Below are 13,641 nucleotides of genomic sequence, written 5' to 3'. Positions count from 1 at the left end.
TGAACATGTAAAGTCATATTAAAAACTTTAGTTCCAACCCCTAAAATTTTAAAAGTTAAAATTCAACCCTTATACTTTATAATATTATAAGTTTAATAATATTTATATATGTATAAGATCAAGTCGTCTTACCGCTAGTACGCCTCATTCACGAAGCCGGTCTATAAGGGGGGTATAAGGTTGTTGCCTATAAAATGACAACTTAATGAGTGTCCACTCTCACCCACCGCTTCCTTGATCGGTGGAGGGTCGTTAGCCGAACGGGTAGGACAAGGACTTATAAATTCTCATTAAAAGTATAATGATAATACTAAAGTAACTAAACTTTATTGAATTCCCAATCTTAGTTATTTTAGGAAAATGTGAATAAGGTGTTAATCCATGAAATTACACTTTACACTTTGTTTAAGTCGTTAGTGGAGCGTGTGTGGTTAACCGGCACACTAACTTGAACTTAACAAGGTAGGTAAAGGGTGACTTAATGTTTATCATAGTATCGATGGAGCGTGTGTGGTTATCCGGCACATCGATTGAGGGGTAATACATTAAGGGTACCAAGTAATTTGCATGGTTACTTCACACCTTGTTTTGTGATCCTCGGCATCCCAATCACAAAACTTGAAGGGCACACTCGAGATTGAAACATGCCATTGAAGAAAGTTCAATGAATCTCAAAGAATCTAGGAGTTTCTAAACCAATTAAAACCTAATTAAATATTTCGTTTTTCATGGTGGAAATTGGTGAATCGTCATTCACCTACCTTCAAATATCTTATAGCTTAGATTACGGCATCCCTCTTCTAAGTTATAAAATATTGTGTTGGGTCCTAGTCTTAATATTACATTTCGGTGTTTTGTTAAGGACTATCTCTATATCTAATCTAATCTATTCCCTCTTCTTTTCAGATGTCTTCCAATAACAATGCTTCTGGCTCAAACCCTACTAGCTCCTTCTCTCTCATGAATCTTTGTGGGAGAGTCATCTTTGATGGGTCCAACTTTACAGATTGGATCAGAAACATCAGGATGGTCACTCGGTATGAGAACAAAGAATATGTTCTCGACAAGGAGCTGAAGGTACCCGAGCCAACTGCTACTCCTGAAGAGCTTGTTGAATATGAGGTACATGAAAGAGATGCTACAAAAGTGGCATGCATCATGATGGCCACCATGACAGCCGAGCTCCAAAAGTCCTATGAGGACTATTATCCTTTTGAGATGCACCAGGACTTGATGGACCGCTACCATCAAAGTGCTCGTCAAGAGCGATATGAAATAATCTCCTCCATGATAACAACCCGAATGAAGGATGGTGAACCCATCACTGGCCACATGCAGAAAATGCAAAGGTATGTGGACCGTTTACTGAAGCTGAATGTGAACTTCCCTGAGAAGTTAGCAATAGACATCATTTTGCACTCCTTGCCATCGTGTTATGATCAATTCCGCATGACATATCACATGAACAAGGAAGAAGTCACCCTCAACAAACTTCAAGGACTCTTGAAGACCGCCGAAAGTGGTCTAAAGGGTAAGTCGGTTGTTACTACTACTACTCCTACTCCAACTGCGGCCAATGTCTTGGCAATCGGGCATGGCAAAGGGAAGAAGAGAAAGAACCCTTCTAAGGGTACCAAGGGTAAGACCCTTGAAGGCTCCTCTTCAAGCAAAACCAAGGAAGGTTTTGTCACTCCTTCTGCTAACCCTAATGAGGCTGAATGCTTCTACTGCCATGAAAAGTCGCACTGGAAGCGAAACTGCCCAAAGTACCAGCAAGATTTGAAGGATGGGAAAGTAAAACCCAACCATGCAGGTATATACACTATATTGTCTAATAACTCACCTCATTCTACGTCTTGGGTCCTTGATACAGGTTGTGGTATTCACATATGTTGTGATTTGCAGGGACTAAAAAGAAGTGAGAATGTGGAGCAGGAAAGATAAACTTGATCATGGGAAACAGGAAAGCTTCACCTGTCACCAAGATAGGAGTTTATTCCTTAGTGCTAAATAGTGGGTTTACATTAGATTTGAATAAATGTTATTATTCGCCAGAAATGGCAAGAAATGTTATTTCCTTTCATGCATTGTATAAACAAGGTTTTACCTTTTATTTTGATAATAATAATGGTAGTATTGATGCTTTCTTTAATAATGTTCTTTATTTTAAAGCATTACCTTGTGATGGCGTGTATGAAACTGTATCTGTTGTAGATAATCTAGGAAATAATGTATTGTGTATTAACTCTTCCAATAGCTTAGATAAAGCATCCTTATGGCATTGTCGTCTTGGACATGTAAGCAAGAAACGCATAGGCCAACTCCAAAAGGATGGAGTCTTGGAGTCATTTGACCTAAAGTCAGATGATAGTTGTGAATCTTGTTTGCTTGGTAAAATGACAAAGTCACCTTTTACTGGCACTTGTGCTAGGGGTGAAGGTTTGTTGGACCTCATACACACGGATGTGTGTGAACCCTTCAGAACCGCCACAAGAGATGCTAATCGGTTCTATGTGACTTTTACTGATGATTTTAGTAGATATGGATATGTCTACCTAATCAAGCATAAGTCAGCAACCTTTGAGAAATTCAAAGAGTTTAAGCAAGAAGTGGAGAATCAGTTGGGCAGGAACATTAAGATGCTTCAATCCGATCGTGGTGGTGAGTATCTTAGTACTGAGTTCCTTGACCATCTTAAGGAATGTGGGATTGTCTCACAATTGACACCTCCTAGGACACCACAGTTGAATGGTGTAGCTGAGAGGCGCAATCGGACCTTGTTGGACATGGTTCGTTCCATGATGAGTCGAGCTTCGCTACCAATCTCATTTCGGGGGTATGCCTTAGAGACTGCCGCCCATATCCTTAATCTAGTCCCTACAAAGAAAGTTGCCAAAACACCTCACGAGTTGTGGACTGGAAAAGTTCCCAATCTAGACCACATCAAGATTTGGGGTTGCGAGGCTTTCGTGAGACGCGAGACTCACGATAAGCTCGAACCCCGAAGCGAAAGGTGTATTTTCATCGGCTACCCACAGAAATCCTTTGGTTACATCTTCTACAGACCCAGTGATAATGTGGTCTTTGTAGCAAGAAGAGGATTCTTTCGAGAGAGAGAATTCATGAGCCAAGGAGACAGTGGGAGGCAAATTGACCTTGAGGAAATTCAAGAGTCAAGTGGTGAAGGAACCTCAAACCCTAGCCCTCAACCTGAGGAGGAAACTCCTGTTGAGCCGACTGAAGAATCTAAACCTCTGAGGCGTTCCACCAGAGTTAGGAATGCACCTGAGCATTATTATGGGTTTCATATTACTGCAGAAGGTGAGACACTTATTAGTGATAACACACTGGTAAATCTGGATGAGCCTAACAGCTACACGGAAGCCATGGCAGGCCCTGAGGCTGCTAAATGGAAAGAGGCTATGGATAGCGAGATACAGTCCATGTATGACAATCAAGTTTGGAACTTGGTTGACAATGTACCTGATCGTAAGATAGTTAGGTGCAAATGGATCTTCAAGAAGAAGACCAACATGGATGGTAATGTACACACTTATAAGGCACGACTGGTTGCAAAGGGTTATTCTCAAACTCCGGGAGTTGATTATGATGAGACCTTTTCACCAGTGGCCAAGATTAAGTATATTAGGGTTCTGTTAGCCATTGCTGCATTTCATGATTATGAAATATGGCAAATGGATGTCAAAACCGCTTTCCTTAATGGAAACGTGGCTGAAGATGTTTACATGGTTCAGCCAGAGGGTTTTGTCAGTACAGAGTACCCCAGTAGAGTGTGCAAGCTCGAGAAATCCATTTATGGATTAAAACAGGCACCTCGCAGATGGAATATTTGCTTTGATGAGAAAGTCAAAGAATTTGGCTTTTCAAGGAGTGAAGATGAATCTTGTGTCTATATCAAGGCTAGTGGGAGTATAGTCAGCTTTTTGGTACTGTATGTGGATGACATACTACTCATAGGAAATGACATCCCAACCCTGCAGGAAGTAAAGTCCTGGCTTGGGAAGTGTTTCGCTATGAAGGACCTTGGAGAAGCTGCCTATATCCTAGGGATAAGGATTTTGAAAAACAGGAGTAAAAGACTAATTGGACTTAGTCAAAGCACCTATGTTGACAAAGTGTTGAAAAGGTTCAACATCCATAACTCCAAGAAAGGAGAGTTACCCATCCAGAGTAACGCCAGATTGAGTAAGACACAAAGCCCTAGTACTGAGGCTGAGATAGCAGAAATGAGTCGAATACCTTATGCTTCAGCTGTAGGATCGATCATGTATGCTATGACGTGTACTCGACCTGATGTAGCCTTTGCTTTGAGCATGGTTAGCATGTATCAGGGGAACCCTGGCAAGGCACACTGGACTGCGGTAAAGAATATCCTCAAGTACCTACGGAGGACTAAGGACTGGGTCCTTACCCTCGGTGGCAGTGAGGACTTGAGAGTTGTAGGGTACAGTGATGCTAGCTTTCAGACTGACAGGGATAATTTCTGCTCTCAATCGGGCTGGGTCTTTACTCTAAACGGAGGGGCAATTACTTGGAAAAGTTCCAAGCAGGAGACAGTGGCTGATTCCACTTGTGAATCAAAGTATATAGCAGCAAGCGAGGCAGCAAAGGAGGCTATATGGATAAAGAACTTCATCGGAGACCTTGGAGTTGTACCAGCTATAAAGGAGCCAATGGAGATTTTTTGTGACAGCAATAGTGCGGTTGCCTTAGCCAAGGAACCAAGAGATCATGGGAGATCCAGACACATTGACAGAAAATATCACTTCATCAGACATCAAATAGAAGAAGGAATCCTCGTGGCAAAGACGGTATCATCGGATGAGAACCCAGCAGATCCCCTCACGAAGGGACTGACTCGGGCTAAGCATCTCCAGCATGCTCGGAGCATAGGGCTGAAGGATGATATTAGTTTTAGTAGTTAGATAATCTTGAAATTTGTAAAATGTAATTGACATTTGATGATAAATAAAAGCTGTTATTTATGAGTAAAGTGTTGTTATCTCTTGTCAATCGTTTACAATTATTTCTTTTTGCATGTTTTGACTTCCAGAATAATTATGTTATGGTTTATATCATATTATTCAAACTCTCCACAGTCGGTCATATGTTGGAAGTAGATATGAATCAAGACTGTCATGGGTTGGCTTGTAAAGGTCTAAGATGTTAGACAAAGCGGGGCTACAGCACTCATGAGTGCTCATAAGTTCTGAGTATTGGATTCAACCCACGCTCACTTGTATCACTTCATGGAATTTATCTCGAGTGATCGTGAGACGGTAATATCATATAAGTCTTCAAACCTAGAGATATGATTTGTTGCCTATGAGTTGGTTATGCATTGATTGCATGAAAACGCATTGGTAACTCGATGTTATAAACTGTGCCTTTGTGTGTAGTTCAACAAGTAGTAGAGCAAACATATGAGTTGAAGTTTATCTATTCCTTCTAGGATTAGAAGCGATATTTGGGCCCCTCGATGATTTTGTTTTGACCTATGTACCGGGCCCGGTCAGAACTAAATTGATGTGTTCAGTTAAGTTCTATGTCAAACAAATCGGAAATCGGGAAACAAATGCTGGACAATAAGCAAGACCATGTTCCATGTATTTGTCCGACTGATATCTAGAACAGAGGATTATATGATCACTTATCTAAAATGGCGCTTCATAGTTCAACAGAGTTTAAAGAGCTACGATTGCTGATCGGTTCCTGAAGTCATACTTGCAACTATAGTTATTAGACTTATCCAAGTGGGAGACTGTTGGATATAGTGTCTAAGTCCATAACTATATTTGGTATGTACTTGACCCGACCCGGCATGGTCCATTTGGGTTACACTTCACCCGAACAATTTATGGATAATCGTTTGAGAATAGTATAAGTTATGATTTATTAATATATTATAAGTCCTAATATATTAATATAAAATCACATTATTTAATTAGTATTGATCTATAATTAATTTAGAATTAATTTAGAGATCAAAAGTATGACTAATTAAATATGGGCTCTTGTATTTATATAGTGTGGGCTAATGCTTATTTGGAATGGGCTAGGCTTGCATGGAAAGTCCATGGATACTCCATGGAGCTTTAACCCATGGATCTCATGGAAATGAAAAAGACATGGGTATTAGGGTTTACATGGATGTAACCCTAATCCACCACACTATATAAAGGAGGCTTTGGTTCTTGAAATTGCACGAGTTGATGTGTGTAAACTAAGAGGGCCGATTTCAAGAAGTTTGTGACTATTCTCTCAAGTTTCCAAGTTTGTGGTGATTTGTGACTTCCATTTGAGGCATCCACATTCTTGGTGCTAGGCTCTCAAACTCCAAGCAATCAACTACTACTACTACAAGGTAAGTAATTCTACTAGTTTTATTTGATTCAAGTACCCCATGTCATGCTAGTTAGGATAAGAACCTTGGAAAAATAATTATTTGCATGTATCTTAGTCAAACATAGATCCAAGGTTTCTAGGGTTGTATGTACACCATAGGAGTGTTAGAATGCTCAAAACCCAACAGTGGTATCAGAGCCTGGTTTGTTTATTTGATACTTGATGGAAAAAAAAAACTTGAAAATCGAAGTTTTGTTCAAAAGCTCGTATCAAAATTTCAAGTTTTGTATATGTACTTACGATTCTTGAAATTTTTGATATGAACATTCATAAACATATGAGTTTAGAAGATCATAGAAATTATGTGCTAATGATTGATTAGATTAATTCTTGATCTTTATGTGTTTTAATGGAGTCCATAACTAGTTCTTAAGTTATGGATAACCAAAAGTCACATTTATAAATAACCATTAAAAGAACACATAGGTTACAAAAAATGAAGAGTCTTCATTTTTTAATAACCATTAACTCATAAGTTATGACTTGGTGAACCTCTCCCAAGTCACTGCAGCATGATCTGTAGGGGTAAAATCAGTCATCACAAACTTCCACCAGTCCTTCGCTCCCAAGCTGGTTCAGTGCGAACCGGACTCTCGGATGCTCTGGACATGAACACGTATAGAAACACCCCTCAATGTCGGAGATCCATCTATGTCCCATCAAACTCTGGTGGTTTTGTGTTGCTGAACTCATATAACAACAACGAGTCACCTCACTGTGGCCTCGAAGCAGCTAGCGTTGTGGTGGCTGCGGCAGCAACAGCCTCGGTAACAGCAGTGTATGGCTCATCAAACGTCTCAATCAGGGTGGTCTTTTAGACCCGAACATCTCTGGTATAGCCTCTCTGATAGTTGCAGCCACCTCCTTATGTATGATCCTGTGGATCTCCTCGTCACTGGTACCACTGCCCCCGGGTTTGTTGCGGGTAACCACCATAGTGTCTCTGAAATACAAACACAAAAATCATCAGAGACTAGCTCAAGCACTCACGCCATTACCCACCACTACATGCTCCTTAGTACCCTAAGGTTCTTACTCGGGTCGCATATAGATTCGATGATTTCAGTAGTATGGGCCCAATACCACCTTCCACACCAACTTGTAGTCGTCCCAAGTCCTCCTCTTAGGATCCTAATTCACAAGCAATGTGTCCTTCACGGATATCAAACTACTCTCTCGGTAGATTCCGCGATGCTTATCTAAGTATCTCCCCTAGATTACTCACAACTCCCTCTAAAGATTCCTGCTATTTTTCCCTACTCATTACACACACAGAGCAAATAGCATATATGATCAAGCAATAGTATACCCTAGGCTAAGGCATCATGAATCACGCAACTTTAGCTCTAAATTCTGAAATACCTTGCCTATCCTTTAGCATGCAGCTCTAATATCTCATAAATATCTCATAATATAACAAGTAATGGTAATTTGGGAAATCACCGTTCAGGCTCTGTCACACCCCCAGCTATCGGCGGAAACACCGGGTAGTGTAACGTCATTCTTCGTATCACAGTTATATAACATACATTGAACAGTACTAAGAAAATACATACCTTTATTGATAATTGAAAGTTACATAACTGTTTTTCTAGAACCTATTACATAATATCCGACTATGACATACTTCTTAATGAACAGAAAGGTAATAGTAAAACTTCTTCTGTTCGAATACATACCCGCTTTTCAAGTTCCTGAAAACACGTGCATTTTAAAATACGTCAACATAAAGTTGGTGAGTCCACAGGTTTTGACTCCATAAAATAATACACGTTTCCACGTTCAAAAGTATAGTTTGAAAGTATCATTTTGACTCTCCAACATTTAGTAGGTATATTAGGAATAATAGTTTACTTATCAATTAAGTGTTATACCTAAACATTCCTTAAACCTAAGGTATAAGTAGGGGGAAACTTATACTTAACATTAATACTTGTATACGACAAAGTATAATGCTTCTAACAATTTGCTACCATGAGCCTGTAACCGCTGCTATGACATAATACCTCTGATAAAACACACTCATAATTTACCATGAGAAACAAACACACTCATGATTTACCATGAGAACAACACCGTACGCTTCATCGACGTCGGGACAATAACAAGTAAAAGGATAGTTCATCACTCGCTTTTGGTTGACTGTAGCTAACAGTCACAAGTGGGGTGGTCAACCTGTATACTAATTATACTCGACTTCCTCGCTCACACGGGATTAACGGTTACAGTTCAGAGGATTTCCGCTAAGATCCCCAATCTTAGTTGATGAATACAATTACTCATGTAGACTTCGACAACTTCCTATAGCTCTAACAACAAAAGCATTTTCATGTCTAAAACCCTAAGTTACTAGACTATGCTTTTAAACATTACTCCTAACTTCATAACATTTAGGCAGTATAACAGTTATATCTTGAAGTAAAACCAGGTTTTATCTCGACCTAAAACCAATAATAACAACATATAACGTTCCTAGTTTTATCTTGACATAAAACTATCAATAACAATATATAACATACTAAGTTTTATCTTGACATAAAACTAACAATAACAACATATAACATACCGAGTTTTATCTTGACATAAAACCAATAATAGCAACATACTTTATAACTTAACATATAGAACTTCCAAATATAACTTCGAACTATATCGCACACAACATATATATAGAATCCTAAGTATAACTCAAGATCTACATTAGTAAAATAACATGCCGACAGGTTGATAATAGTTATATATATTCAAAATATTATATTTAGAATAACTATACTCGGCTAATATAACTATATACTATCATATAAACATAATAATAACGTATATATAATATTTAGCATGCGTTTTCCCCCGAAATATTAGAAAGTGGGGCCATGAAACTCACCCTAGTAGCATGATTTTATGTAATCTAAGCAGAAACGGTCAGCGTACAAGGTCGTCGGGGCTCGGGATGCAAGATGGCCTCAGAAAAGGAGAGAGGAGAAAGAAGTTTAGGTGTAAGAATGGCTGAAGTTGGACCTTCTATTTATAGTAAGGATTTTGGATCCCCACGTCGTGGGTTTTATAAGGCCCACGTCGTGACTTTGGATCTTATCCCCGTAGACTTGTCATTTGCGTCCCTAGCTTCGGAAGGTGGCCATGTGACTCATCACGACGTGGGATAACTTTGCTCACGTCGTGAGTTTGGATCTTATCCCCTCGCTTCCTCGTCACACACCTTCTAGATTCTGAGATGTGGATAAATGACTCCTCACATCGTGAGTTCTGTGATCACGTCGTGAACTCAGTCAGATTAGGGTTTCTGACAGCTGAATCTTCGGAAGGTCGTAACTTTCACATACGAACTCCGTTTTTGACGTTCTTTATATGTACGCGTAGGTATTTACAAGTACTGCAACTCTCTTTTAGACTCCAATAGCTAATTCGAAGTCTATTTTAAATTCCTCTTATTATAGAGATTTATAGTGTTCAGTTTATCATAACTTCTTCATGCGAAGTCAAATTCAGACATTCTCTATATTTTTGGAATCGTATGGACGTATACTTTGAGTTGTATCATAAAGAAAGTTCATATTTATATTAGAATTTATCATGAACTACATATCACTCTTATCATATTACTAGTTTAACAAAATCACATTACATGATTGGTATAATCACATGTGATTGTTTGTTGACCTATTTTGACTAGTGTTACATTCTCCCCCCGTTAGAATAATTTCGTCCCGAAATTTATCTTATGGATGGGGTTTCGTCAAACAGTTGGGGGTATTTTTCTTTCATCTGATCTTCACGTTCCCAAGTAAATTCAGGTCCTCGTAAAGAGTTCCATCGAACTTTCACTATGGGAATACGACTTTGCTTTAATCGTTTGACTTCTCGATCCATGATCTCAACAGGTTCTTCTACAAAGTTGAGTTTCATATTGACTTGTATCTCTTCTAGAGGTATAACAAGAGTGTCATCGGAAAGACATCTTTTGAGATTTGATACGTGAAAAACATCGTGCACATTGCTTAGCTCTTGAGGCAACTTAAGTTGGTATGCGAAGAACCAATTCTTGCTAGAATTTCAAAAGGTCCTATATATCGTGGGTTTAGTTTGCCTCGTTTTCCGAATCGAATTACGCCTTTCCAAGAAGAGACCTTCAACATTACTTTATCTCCAACTTGGAATTCTAAAGGCTTACGTCTTACGTCAGCATAGCTCTTTTGACGATCACGCGCAGTCTTTATTCGATCCTTAATTTGCACGATCTTTTCAGTTGTTTCGTGGATTATTTCTGGTCCAGTACGTAAGGTATCGCCTGTACGTTCTCTGGCCATCTGCGTATCTCCAACTTCTGCCCAACATACTGGGGAACGACATTTTCGCCCATAAAGAGCCTCAAACGGTGCAGCCTTGATGCTGGTGTGATGACTATTGTTGTAGTAAAACTCAATTAACGGTAAATGAGTATCCCACGCATTTCCAAAGTCTATTACACAGGCTCAGAGCATATCTTCTAAAGTTTGAATGGTTCTCTCACTCTGACCATCAGTCTGTGGATGGTAAGCTGTACTCATATCTAGACGTGTTCCTAAGGATTTTTGTAGAGATTGCCAAAATCATGAAGTGAATCTACTATCTCGGTCAGAAATAATAAAATTTGAAATTTCATGCAATCTGACAATTTCCTTAAGATAAACTCTAGTCAGCTTCTCCATCTTTTCGTTCTCCTTAATTGGTAAGAAATGGGCGGACTTAGTCAACCTATCGACTATTACCCAAATAGTGTCGAACCCACTAGGAGTTTTAGGTAACTTAGTGATGAAGTCCATTGATATCTGCTCCCATTTCCATTCAGGTATTTCTAGTTGTTGAAGTAAACCTGAAGGCTTTTGATGTTCTGCCTTTACTCTAGAACAAGTCAAACATTTTCTCACATAAGTAGCAATTTCTGCCTTCATGTTTGGCCACCAATAATGTACTTTTAAATCTAAGTACATTTTGTCAGAACCTGGATGCACGGAATATCTGGACTTGTGGGCTTCTTCTAAGACCAAGTTCCTGAGTCCACCGAACTTAGGCGTCCAAATTCGGTTCATAAAGTGTCGCGTTCCATCATCTTTTTGTATAAGTTGCTTTTCCATTCCTCGCAAAGCTTCGTTCTTGATGTTTTCTTCTTTTATAGCCCCAAGTTGAGCTTCTCTTATTTGTGCGGTAAAGTTAGAATGGATAGTTATAGTTAATGCTCGTACCCGTCGAGTTTTAATATATTCTTTCCAGCTCAAGGCATCTGCTACCACGTTTGCCTTTCCGGGATGATAAAGAATCTCACATTCGTAATCATTCAACAATTCGACCCATCTTCGTTGTCTCATATTAAGATCTTTTTGGTTGAAGATGTGCTGGAGACTCTTGTGGTCGGTAAAAATAGTACACTTAGTACCGTATAAGTAATGTCTCCAAATTTTTAGTGCAAAAATTACAACTCCCAATTCAAGATCATGGGTAGTGTAATTATTCTCATGCACCTTAAGTTGTCGTGATGCATAGGCGATAACTTTTCCTCTTTGCATCAACACACATCCCAATCCTTGATTTGATGCGTCGCAGTATACAACGAAATCTTCTGTTCCATATGGAAGGGATAGGATTGGTGCACTACACAACATTTGCTTCAGTTTCTGAAAAGCAGCTTCTTGTTTGTCTTCCCAGTTGAACTTTGTATCCTTCTGGGTTAGTGTTGTAAGCGGCTTGGCTATTTTGGAGAAATTCTCTACGAATCTATGGTAATATCCAGCAAGTCCTAGGAATTGACGCACCTCTGTTGGCGTCTTTGGTGCTTCCCAATTCCTGATTGCTTCAACTTTGGATGGGTCAACATGAATTCCTTCGTTGCTAACTATATGACCTAAAATTTATACTTCTCTAATCCAAAACTCACATTTGGAGAATTTAGCATACAACTTTTCTTTTCTTAGTAGTTCCAAGATTATTTGCAGGTGTTGACCATGTTCTTCCTTGGTTCGTGAATATATCAATATATCATCGATAAATACGATCACAAATTTATCCAAGTAGGGTTTGCAAACACGATTCATGAGATCCATAAACACTGCTGGGGCATTGGTCAATCCACAAGACATAACTAAGAACTCATAATGACCATAACGAGTTCTAAATGCTTGTTTTGGAATGTCGTCTTCTTGTACTCTGAGTTGATGGTATCCTGATCTGAGATCTATCTTTGAGTAGTAGCTGGATCCTTGCAGTTGATCGAATAGATCATCAATTCTCGGAAGCGGATAACGATTCTTGATCATTAGCTTGTTCAGCTCCCGATAATCAATACACATTCGAAAGGATCTGTCCTTCTTCTTGACAAACAAGATTGGTGCTCCCCAAGGTGAAAAACTTGGTCGGATAAAGGCTTTGTTAAGAAGTTCTTGTAGTTGGCTAGATAATTCTTGCATTTCAGATGGAGCCAACTGATAAGGAGATTTCGCTACTGGTGCTGCTCCTGGAATTAAGTCGATTCGAAACTCGACTTGTCGGACGGGAGGTATTCCAGGTAGATCTTCAGGAAACACGTCAGGGAAATCACATACTTGAGGTATGTCCTTGATTTCTTTTGTCTTTCTCTTCCTATCTACAATGTGGGATAAGAATGCGCTACATTTCTTATGTAGATATTTCTGGGTCTTAATACAAGAGATGACTTTGAGGTTCTTCCCGGATTTATCACCATAGATAATCAGGGCTTCACCGTTTGGTAAGGGTAGTCGTATGGCTTTCTCATGACATAGAATTTCGGTGCGGTGTGAAGATAACCAATCCATGCCAATTATGACATCAAAACTACCGATAGGCATTGGTATGAGGTTGACGTGAAAAAGGTAGTTATTAAGAGTTAACAGACAGTTTTCTAGGATTTCATGTGTTTTCTCAGTTTGACCGTTAGCGATTTCTACTTCATAGATTTCTTTTAATCTGCTAGACTTATAACTTAACAATTTTATAAATGTCGGAGTTATAAAACTTCGATCTGCTCCAGAGTCGAAGAGTATAGTAGCATATAAATTATCTATAAGAAACGTACCAGATACGAAGGGTCCTGGATAGCCTCTCTGCTTCCGATCACAAACGCCCTGCCGCGTCCTATGCCTCCTTGACTCCTTAACTTTGGACATTCTTTCTTGATGTGTCCAACCTCCCCACACTCATAGCACTTTC

This window comes from Lactuca virosa, chromosome 8 (assembly GCF_052849685.1).
Source record: "Lactuca virosa cultivar CGN04683 chromosome 8, Lactuca_virosa_CGN04683_v6, whole genome shotgun sequence".
In the NCBI taxonomy this organism is placed as follows: domain Eukaryota; kingdom Viridiplantae; phylum Streptophyta; class Magnoliopsida; order Asterales; family Asteraceae; genus Lactuca; species Lactuca virosa.
This window is presented reverse-complemented; position numbering follows the sequence as displayed.